Here is an 11,277-nt window from a genome sequence, read left to right on the forward strand (position 1 = left end):
ACCTCGTATGTTGTCACTATCCAGCCAGCTCACGTTCCCGTTGGTCTGAACATTCATATGGTTAACGAGGTGTAGCGAGCAGCCTAAACAATGTACTAGACTTGTAATTATAATCTGCCTCATTTTTCGTGCTTGATACATCTGCGCATCTCCCTCGAAAAAGAAATGACCGCGTATATGCGTGCTTAGTTCACTGCAAACGTCGTCGAAATACGGTAGCCTTCTGTCGGGAGACACGGCGTCAAATATGCCAGTAATGTGAAGTAAAAAGAAGCTTATGTAGAATGCAGAGCCCCTGGCACTGCTCCGGCCAAAGTGGTGTGGTTGTTGGTGAGAATCTCCAGGATATTTAATGTGGCAGCACCATATCGCCTTAGCGAAGCGTAGGAAACACGTACTTTCTCGTGCATAGCGTGGCATTGTCAGCGCAGCTTAAGCAACACTAGCGTCTTTATAATGATGTGTCTATGCACATTTTACAAGGAAACACACCACCTAATACTTACATGCTGATGTTGCACCTCAGGTAGGCGTAATATTTGCTTATCGATCGACAGTGTTCACAAGTATGAACGCAGCCACCAGATCAAGATGGCTGGGCTTTGTGGAAGTTTCAAACTTTGACCGTCAGGCTGATGATTTGTCTGGGGGGACTGACAGACAAACCAATATTTCTGCGTCAAAGTATCTCAAGAAAGAATATCTTCTTTATAACAGGTGGACATCTTGTTCCGGCCGACTACTCCGACCACGCCGACCGAAACCACGAAGAGGACGCCGTCGTTCTTCACCCTTTCCTCTTGGACTCCGGGTTCAACGACGTTGCCCATCGGCGTCGGGGATGGCGAGACGCCGCCCCTTCCGAAGCCCGCGCCTCCTGCCGGTGGCTGGCTTGATTACGACGCCCTTGACCGCGACAACACTGAGGTAGGGTGAAATGGACACGCATGTTTCGTTTACAACAAGGGTCGGCAACCTTTTGAGAAGGGCTGAGATGCACGAAGTCGACATGGCGGGAGGCTAGACGGTGAATCGATGGTAGTGTGCGTCTGCGAGGGGTGAGGGGGGGGGGGGCTATTGGTGGTTTTTGCAGACATACAGAATAGAATTAAACCATGTGTGTTCAACACTAAATGAACATGCTTACAAAGTCGACACAGCGTGCTGCAGTCAAGATAGAGAAATTAACAAGGTTAATGAGGAGGGCGGGGGGTGGGTTGTGATGTTATGCTAGGGGCCAGGTGTGGAGCGCATGTTGCCGTCTTTCCTGCCCCTAGTTAAAAATGTAGCAGTGGCGTAAGGTGGTATAGCTTTCGCATGATAACCCCCTCCCCCCCCCCCGAAACTTCTAGCATCAAATACAAAAATACAAAAACAATTGGCAGATCCCACGTTCAGTGGATCTATGATATACGAAGCACGAATGAGGAAGGTTCAATGTCCTTTAAAAAGAGCACAACGTTACGAGGCGGAGGTAAATTATGCCGTACATGACTTCTTTGTCATGATCATCATGTTTGAACGTGTAAGTTACCTTCGTCATCTATTCATGTCACCTGATACAGAATTTGGTATATGTGAAGCTAGCGAAACGGCCACGAGTGCATCACGAATGGTCCAATACACTCCGACGTAACGTTGACGTGCGTGCACGCTGGGCATAGCGACGCTGCGCTTGCAAAACGCGAGCACTCGTAGTCTGACGCTAGGTGCGACCAGCGCGACCAGCGTCCGTCGGCGCGGCCCGGCGGCAACAGGCGCAAAATGCGACATGGTGCATTTCGGGCCGATGACGTTACCCAGACAGCACAGCGTCTGCCTCTCTTCTTGACGGAGGGATGCCAGCCGCGCTCAAACGCGCATGCGTCAACGCAGCGCGACACACGCCTGCTAGTATAAGGCAGGCAGATGGGCGCCTAAATGTCGTGGCAACACCGTCGTGACGCGACGAAACGAATGCCGGCGCGCACGCACGCCGGGTCCCGGCGAAGTGTATTGGTGCCTTGAGTGTGACACGTAGTCCTACTCTTACATGACACGCATCTCATGATTATCATGTTTGCACCACTCACATACCTTCGTCATCCATTCACGTCCCGTATACCAAATTTGGTATATCTCCACGCTAGCGAAATGGCCGCGAGCGCATCATGAGCGTTGCATGTAGTCATGTTTTTACATGATACGCATCACATGATAATGATGTTTACGCCAATCACATACCTTCATCACCAACTCGCGTTCCGTAATACCAAATTTGGAATATGTGAAGCTAGCGAAACTACCACGAGCACGTCATGAGCGTGTCATGCAGTCATGTTCTAACATGACACGCCTCTCATGACTATTATGTTTGCACCAATCACATACCTTCATCATACATCCACGTCCCGTAACACCAAATTTAGTATACGTGAAGCTAGCGAAACGGCCGCGAGCATATCATGAGCGTGTCATGTAGTCATATTCTAACATGACACGCACCTGATGATTATCATGTTTGCACCAAGCATATACCTTCGTCTTGCATTCACGTCTCTAATACCAAATTTGGTATATGTAAAGCTAGCGAAACGACCGCGAGCGCACCATGAGCGTGCTGTGTAGTCATGACTCATCACTTACATGAAATGCATGTCCTGATTTCTACGTTATGGTCTGTCGCATGCGTTCGTTATGCAGTCATGTCATACCATACCAGTTTTGCAACGTGTCATGTCAATGAAACCACCACGAGAGCAGCAAGACCTTGATATGTAAATCATGACTTTCATGACATTCGTGTGATGATTTTTATGTTATGACTGGTCACTTACGCTCGTAATACAGTCAGGTTATGTCATACCAAGTTTGGTATTGATACTATTATTCAAATGGACAGAGAGAGAGAAGAAAAATATCAGATAGGTAAGTAGGTTAACTAGAATAAGTCCAGTTTGCTACCCTACACGATGGAGAGGGAAATGATGAATAAAAAGAGAGAGAGAGGAGGGGGAGGAGATAGACATTGCACACAACACGCACACCGCACACACAGATCAGGTTTCACAGGTGGTCGCACAGTGACGTTGCCCTCAAGAATTGTAGAAGGGCTCATGTGGATTTCTGGGCTGAAGTACGTGAAGGCCACGCTCCCAAGATCTCCAGAGTAAAGGGCCGATCATCCAGCCTCCTTAAGGCACGATGGAGAGTCTGGCGTTCTTATTGAAAGTCTGGACAATGGCACAGGACATGGTCGAGAGTTTCTTCACAATGGCAGTTATTACAGTTGGGGGAGTCAGCTATACCATTACTATGACTTAATGAATTGGTGAAGGCAACGCCGACCCACAACCGATACAGCAATGTAGCGTCCCGATCGCGAAGCCTTTGATGGCAGCTGTAATTGAAGTTATGAAGCAAGGTTCTGTGGGCGTCGTGTGGAGCTTAGTGGAAAATTGCAATGCAGAAGTGTGGTATTATGTGCGATGTGGCGAAGTTCTTTTGCGGCATCAACCCTTGACAGGGGTATGAGCAGTGTGGGCGCTCCGTCGGGGGCACAACGGGCAGCGTTGTCGGCGAAGTGGTTACCATCAATCCTACAGTGACCAGGCAGCCATTAAAAGATTATGTCATGTCCTCTGTTGGTGGCGCGATGACGGATTTCATTGATTTGAGATACCATGTTATGGCAGTCCCGCGTCGTAGACTTAGCATACATTGAAGGGCCACCTTGGAGTCTCAAAAGATAGCCCATTTAGCTGGGGATTCTCCCATAACAAATTTAATTGCGGCTAGAAGGGTGACGAGCTCGGAGCCCATAGATGTTGTGACGTGTGAAGTCTTAAACTTCACGGTGATTGACCGAGATGGAATAACAAAAGCGCCTGTCGAACTCCCCGAGACTGAACCATCCGTATTGATATGAGCTCGGTTTTATATGATGTATGTAAATGGTCAAATGATATCTGCTTGAGGGCTGCAGATGACAGGCTAGCCTTTTTGATTATCCCCGGAACTTCAAGGTGTACAGGGGGTCTCTGCTCCGGCCAAAGCGGTGTGGTTGCTGGTGATAATTTCCAGGAGATTGAATGTTGGTTAGCCGCCACCACTCTGGAGAACTCTGCCTTTGGTGTTTCCAATGGTAGGCTAGGAATGTGGTGGTTAGGCAGTCTGGATGTATGGCGAATGTGCGCCTGGAGTGTGTCGACAGTTATATACGTCTTTGGCAATGCCAATAGCTGCGACCGTGTTAGCACAGCTAGGCAATCCCAAGCGTGTGCGAAGAACTTGGCCTTGAATGCTTTGCAGGAGCTGGTTGTTGGGTTTTTTCTGGCCTTTTAAAACACAGGTGTGCCGAAAATACCCCAAGAAGAGCACTTTGTACAGTTCAAGCATGGCTGACACGGATGTTCCCCAAGTTTTACTGGCGAGAAATTTCATTAGACGGGCGATAGAGCTTAGCATCTTCATCAAGTGCGTGATGTGAGCACTTCACGAAAGATCTCTGTCAATATTGATGCCCAGGAATCGATGATGCCTCGTATACGAAATTCTTATATTCTCGATGGAAACAGGATACCAGAACATCGCCTTGCGAAGCCAGGAGAGCTAAAAGTTAGATAGATAGATAGATAGATAGATAGATAGATAGATAGATAGATAGATAGATAGATAGATAGATAGATAGATAGATAGATAGATAGATAGATAGATAGATAGATAGATAGATAGATAGATAGATAGATAGATAGATAGATAGATAGATAGATAGATAGATAGATAGATAGATCTAAGTAACGCTTCGCATTTAAAAGAAAGAAAACACTCTGCGCCTACATTAATGTTGTAACGAGCTCTATATGGTGTATGGTGAGACAGAGCTTAAACGAAACGCTCGTGTTTGTGGGAACAGAACCACGATGACTTAACCGTCGTCGGGACAATAACGAAGCCGTTGACGCATGAAGAAAACCGGTGTATTTACAAAGGATGATGCAACTCTGTGCTGGTTAAAAAAGAACGTGTGCTGAGACTGATCAAGAAGTGTCAAGAACCGAACGAAGCAAAGAGTCAGTTCATCGGTGGCAGCGCGGAGGTCAAGTCCCGGGAAAAAGCTGACGGCTCAACGACGCTGAGTGAGGCACTCGGTGCTCGGGTAGCACCGGGGTTGTGCTCTCAGCTGCGGTCAGCAACGCTGCTCACCACTGGGGTCGTTGACTTTGAACGCACATGGCTCCTGCCTCGCTGCTCATGAATGCTGGCTGAGGGTCATTGCGGTAGACGCCGGGCTCACCTGGCGGGAACGTCCTGGTGATGTTTTAATTACCATGCCAGGCCCGAGGTGGTCGAATGGCTGGTTCGACACCAGGTGCGTGGACGGCTAGTTTGTTACCAGGTATGTGAACGGCTACTTGGGCCCCAGGTGGGAGCCTGCTGCTACCTCGAGTCCGGAACCCGACAGGTCTCTGCTCCCGCGCCCTGGTTCTTTGATCATTAGCCACGTCTGCCTATCTTCTTCCCTTTCATGTTCAGTCTCCTCCCACCACGTCTCGCACCACCGCGTGCCTTGATTCCCCACGTCGTCTTCCTCGATGGTCTCAGAGGCGCGCAGTTCAACCGCGTTTCCCGCGCTTCACTGTTCACTTGGCCCTTCACACACGGCCACTTATTACACATGTGCTGCTGAAATTTTGCGGGAAGCTCGCTTTTGAGAGAGTTTTAGCAAGTTACGGAAATAGGGTACGCGAATGCGCTACCATATGACGGTACCACTTTCTGCTTCTCCAGTCGTCGACTTTTTGCCGGTAAAGGCAACTAAAGACCGCAACGTAGCAGTAAAACGACGATAGTTATAGCGCGAGAACAAAACGACGACACAGAGACAAGATGGACACGAAAGACACGAGCGCTAACTTCCAACTGAGTTTATTGCGCAGAGCACGAAAGTATATAGAGGAGACAGTAACCACGTGATAAATACCATATGGCACAAAGAGCAGAACATGAGTAAGAAAAAAACAAAAAGAAACAACACAAAAACAAAAGCGCTGAAAAACAGCAAAGAAAAATCTAGAAGAAAACGAAACAGAAAGGTAAAGATAATATAACTACCTGCACGCACCGAAACCTTCGAGGAACCTGCGTTCCTTCTCGGACAAAGCCACGGAGGGCTTGCTAATACAAGGCACCTGTTCGCGTGCCATCTGCGCGGCCTCGACAATGACTGCACCTGAGTCATTGAAAGCACCCGAGTCATTGTCGAGGCCGTGCAGATGGCACGCGAACAGGTGCCTTGTATTAGCAAGCCCTCCGTGGCTTTGTCCGAGAAGGAACGCAGGTTCCTCGAAGGTTTCGGTGCGTGCAGGTAGTTATATTATCTTTACCTTTCTGTTTCGTTTTCTTCTAGATTTTTCTTTGCTGTTTTTCAGCGCTTTTGTTTTTGTGTTGTTTGTTTTTGTTTTTACTCGTGTTCTGCTCTTTGTGCCATATGGTTTTTATCACATGGTTACTGTCTCCTCTATATATTTTCGTGCTCTGCGCAATAAACTCAGTTGAAAGTTAGCGCTCGTGTCTTTCGTGTCCTTCTTGTCTCTGTGTCGTCGTTTTGTTCTCGCGCTATAACTATCGTCATGCCATACCAACTAGCCCAAGCTACCACACTTCTAAGTAGCAGTAAAAATTTGGATGACGCTTGAATTTCGTGTATTCGCACCCCAATCGCAACTTCTCATTCGCTTGTTAAGCTTCACTTTTCTCGGTGAACTCGTCAACCGCATGGTGAAGAAAGCAGCGCCAGTGCTTGTATTATTAACTGTTTCAAGCTATCGTATAGGATAGTTTGAAACAGCCAATAGTATACAGTTGCGAAGTTCTCACAACACAGTCATTTCTTGATTTATCGGAGTACTGTTGCAACCAGGGTTTGCACGCACCAGAGATCTGGGATGACGATGTCGAGGCATGAGAAAGTTGAACTTCACAGAGAGGGTTTATATACATTATTTACATGGCAAGAGCTCTCTGGCCCGAAGCTCTACATTGAAAGGCTCTCCATTGAAAAAGCACCCTGAGCAGCCCGTGAGGGCTGATTGTTTCTTATTTCCCCAGATCCCTAGATCGGAGATTGGGTACAATAACAGGTCCCACAGCCTCCACGGAGGTCATTATCATGGGGGTCCCCAACATACACAACCGAAATACGTGTACGGTCCCGCTGATGCTGTCTCGTCCAGCGAATTTTGTTTCCAGCAAGCGGGGTGTAAGGACTCTGTGATCTCGCCGCTCGGGCCGACCGCTGTTAGGAATTTGCTGAGTCGCGAGGGTAACGCTGGGGAAGAGCGGCGAGCCGTCGAGCGGACTTCGCTGAAGCCTTTGCCGGAAGGCGAAGCAGGGAGGCAATCGTTTTGAAAACAGCAACAAGAAGGAGCGTTTACTGTAGCAGGTTGTCGTTTTTTTACAGAGCCGGTCAGCACGACAACGTCGGCTCGGGCAGATCCTCTAAACATGGGCCGGCACGGCCTTAAATAACGTTTTGGTCTTTTCTGCGAGACCAGTTCCCTGGAACGGCACAGTGCCTCGGCTGAGGAGACGCAGCCATACCCGGAACTGCAAGGTGGTTCAGCGGAGGAAGCGACGTTATCCCCGGAACTGCACGGTTCTCCTGCACGGAAGGTGGCTCTAGGAGGGGGGAGACAGTTCGTCGGAACAGCGCTCGATCTCGTGAGACGTGCTCCCGAAGGAGGAAAATGTCTGTGGCATAACACCACCCATGCTTGTCGAACGGCGGTCGCCTCCAGTGGCATGTGCCTGGACATCTGGCGCCGATTTGAGCGTCGGCGGCCCATTAGACAGAGACGCACAGCGTGGTAGTCCGACGTCCGTCTTCGGCGGAAACTCGGCATTGTGCCTTTTCCTGGAGCACGAAGAACCCACGTGTCGCATATCCGCGCCGGCCCAATGACAGCAATGCTCCGTGCCTCCCAGTACATGAAATTCGTGCTGCTCCTTTGTCCGCAAAGTGAGGCCGCAGCGTTTCTTCCGTTCCGGCGGCCGCGGCAGAAGGGTGGCTCGCCAAACTCAACAGTGCACACAAGGTGTCCGCAAGACTCACCTTCACGCGTGCGGCTGCACACTTTCTTGGTAATGCGTGGCCATTTGAACTGTCCAGTACTTGAGCATAATTCACATGGTGGGACACATGGTACGGTTATATTCTACCGTCACATAACATTGCATGTGTTAACTTGACTCCACACTGACGATAGTTACAGCGCGAGAACAAAACGACGACACAGAGACAAGAAAGACACGAAAGACATGGCAAGAGCTCTCTGTCTTGTGTCTGTGTCGTCGTTTTGTTCTTGTCTCTGTGTCATCGTTTTGTTCTCGTGCTATAACTATCGTCATGCCATACCAACTAGCCCAGGCTGCCACACTTCCACACTGACGGCTGTATAGATTTGTCGTCGTCGTCGTCGTCATCATCATCACCGCCACGGAATCACGGAGTCAACCGTGATTTTCTGTGCACTAACAAAGGCACCGATACTGACTCCAGAATTTCGGCAACACGGGATTTTGCGCTGTCGCAAACGAGAGGTCATCCACTCGAGATGCCGTATTTACTCAATAGCAAAGCGGGTTTCTGTTTTTTTTTTTTGTTCTTTTTTTAGAATTGTTGCTTTAAGTTGATCGTCAGTCACGATCACAATCGTGGTCGCTTTACGTAAATACGGTATTAGTACACACACCTGCCGAATTCCCGGTCGGGGTGCTTCACTTCCCAAAGTAAAAAAACAAATAAAAAACACTGTAGCTGCTCAATGATACAGGTATTTTAACGTCCCTAAAATTTGATGGATTTGACTCCAGTACGACTTGAATTGAAGAAATTAAATTCACGGCGCGTACGGTTTCGTGTTAACGGTGCAGGCGCCACCGCATGCGCGCGCCGCTTCGCCATCCCCGGGACGTGCCGATCTGCTCGCCTGCCACATAGCTTGTGAAGATACCGAAGCATATATAAATATTTTTAGAAGGCCCTCGCGTAAATGTCGTCATTGCAGGATGCAGGCGTTTATCGTCCTTTTTTCTATAGTGTGCACTTTGTATTAAAAACTATATAGGCGAGGAACTGCAGTACTGTCAGTTTCACTCAGTATGGCGGTATAACGTAAATAATGCGAGCATTCTGCGACTGTTGAGCAAGAACAGAGCACAACTTGAGACAGAACTACACTCTTAGAAAAAAGGTTGGTATATTAACTAAGTACTATCCCGTCACTTGTCACAGAATCCACTAACCAGCGAGTAAATGCAGCTAGTAAAAGAAATCTTAGTGAAAGGCACTACCTCGTTGGGCTCGTAACAAACACTATCCCAAATACTAACACGATGGGTAAAAGCACTACCTCACTGTGTAGCTAAAGTTACTACCCAGTTGGTAAGTGAACAGTGCTGACTCAAATGGTTAGTTCATTACTAAATTGTTATTAACCCCCTCAAAGAGAGGTTTACGCCTATTTTGTTGAATGTTCGTGTGCGTGGCCATATCAATATGATTTTATTACAAATGTATAGGATAAATAACGAATTCCCATGACCCTTGTAAATTACTATTGGCTTTCGATTACGTCATGCAACTATACTGGGGTAAGTGCGCATCACAGCAACATACTTATAGAATTGACCATATGATCAAATCAGATGAACATATATATGATCAAATGTGAATCTCATATGGACTCGTATGAGCATATGATATGCTCATATGAGTTCACATGAGCACGTGATTCTAATACTCACGTGATTATATGCTCATATGAAAACTCATATGAACGGATCACGAGAACCCGCATGCATGCACAAGTTGGGCATACCAGAATTCTACTGTAGCAGCAGCTTGAAGACTATATATACCTGTGCTTTGGGACCGCACACCGCGTACTGGTTAGCAGTCCCAGAATTTATAAGATAATTGTTGTTTTCTGTGCATCATCATGTCCCCTTCCATTAAATGATGTGTGTGTCATTACGTAGCATGAAACTTCTATTCCAAGGTAGTCAACAAAAATAGAGCTTGCCTAAATTTTGCTTACGATCTCAGCATTACGGCAAAATGTACTGTGGCATCCTATATACGACAGATCTGGCAACGTAGGTGGCTTAGTGATTTCCTAGGTAAAAACACTAAGAAAGGTTGCCTGGTTAGTAACGCCGAAAGTTACTAGCTGTATTAGCTGGGAGGCTAGTAAAAGTATGTCGCGAAGGTAGTAAAATACTCCGGAAACTAGTTTACACACGCGTTTACTAACTGATTACCAACTTTTTTCTAAGAGTTTATAGCATAAACCATTTTGTTTGAAATCTGAAATACCCACGTTCATGTGTGATTTCCCAATATGTTCATATCTGTTTGGTTTCCTTTGCACACACGATTTGCGCGTGGAACTCTCATTTATGCTTGTTACCTTATTCACTGTTAACTTTACACTTAGCTTTGTGCAATTTTGTGGCATGGAATTATGGGATTACAGGGAGCAGGTGCTTTATCGTGAGGCTTGCGTGTCCTTTCGCCTGTACCTCTATAGGCAAACTGTACTTTTATCCCCTTCTGATTTTCGCCTGAAATCCAACGACTCCGGTTTGCAGGCTTCGAATTACACGACCGGAGCCGCGTACTACGAAGACTCGGCGCAGGTGGCGCAGCTGTTGGCGGCTGCGGTGCGCGTCCTGGACGAGCCCGGCGGAGTGCTGGAGGGAGGCGCCGATGAGTGGCCCGCTGAGCACGTTGCCGAGGCAACGCATACAACAGTGCGTGTGGATGAAGGCGATGGATCGTGGGACGACCGCGAGTGAGAGAGATCCGCCACCTAAGATACCAGGAAGACTATGGCATCGCAAAACGCTTGAATGCGACGCGTGTATACGACGGTGCCTATATGATGTAATTAAAAGACGTGTTACGCTTTGTTGGAGTGCATTTTGCAGTGGCAAGTGGATCGAATGTCGAATAACCGTTGTGGGTGCCTACCTTCTTTTCAAAGGGAAGAGGGCGGGTGTATTAAGCCACCGAAATCACGCACTTGACCACGGCGTTCTATCGTATAGCTGTATAAGCATATACCGCATAGCAAACATATCCACGTCTTATTACTCGAAGGCATCTCTCTCTCTCTCTCTCTTCGCAGATGCGATAAATATACCATTTTCCGTGCACGATGACAACTTCGTATGGATGTTTCAGGAAATTCGAGATAATGATAATATTTACTTGTTTGCATTTATTATTCACTT

At 47.6% G+C, this 11,277-nt stretch overlaps 1 long non-coding RNA gene across 1 annotated transcript; it reads left to right on the forward strand.

Annotated features, from left to right (window-relative positions):
- The first annotated feature begins 727 nt into the window (after window positions 1–727).
- Window positions 728–10,963, forward strand: LOC142785052 (uncharacterized). Its single transcript, XR_012888838.1, has 2 exons — window positions 728–927; window positions 10,633–10,963. It is a non-coding gene; the product is annotated as an uncharacterized LOC142785052 (long non-coding RNA).
- Window positions 10,964–11,277: the final 314 nt, after the last annotated feature.

Source organism: Rhipicephalus microplus, chromosome 2, assembly GCF_043290135.1.
Source record: "Rhipicephalus microplus isolate Deutch F79 chromosome 2, USDA_Rmic, whole genome shotgun sequence".
NCBI lineage: Eukaryota > Metazoa > Arthropoda > Arachnida > Ixodida > Ixodidae > Rhipicephalus > Rhipicephalus microplus.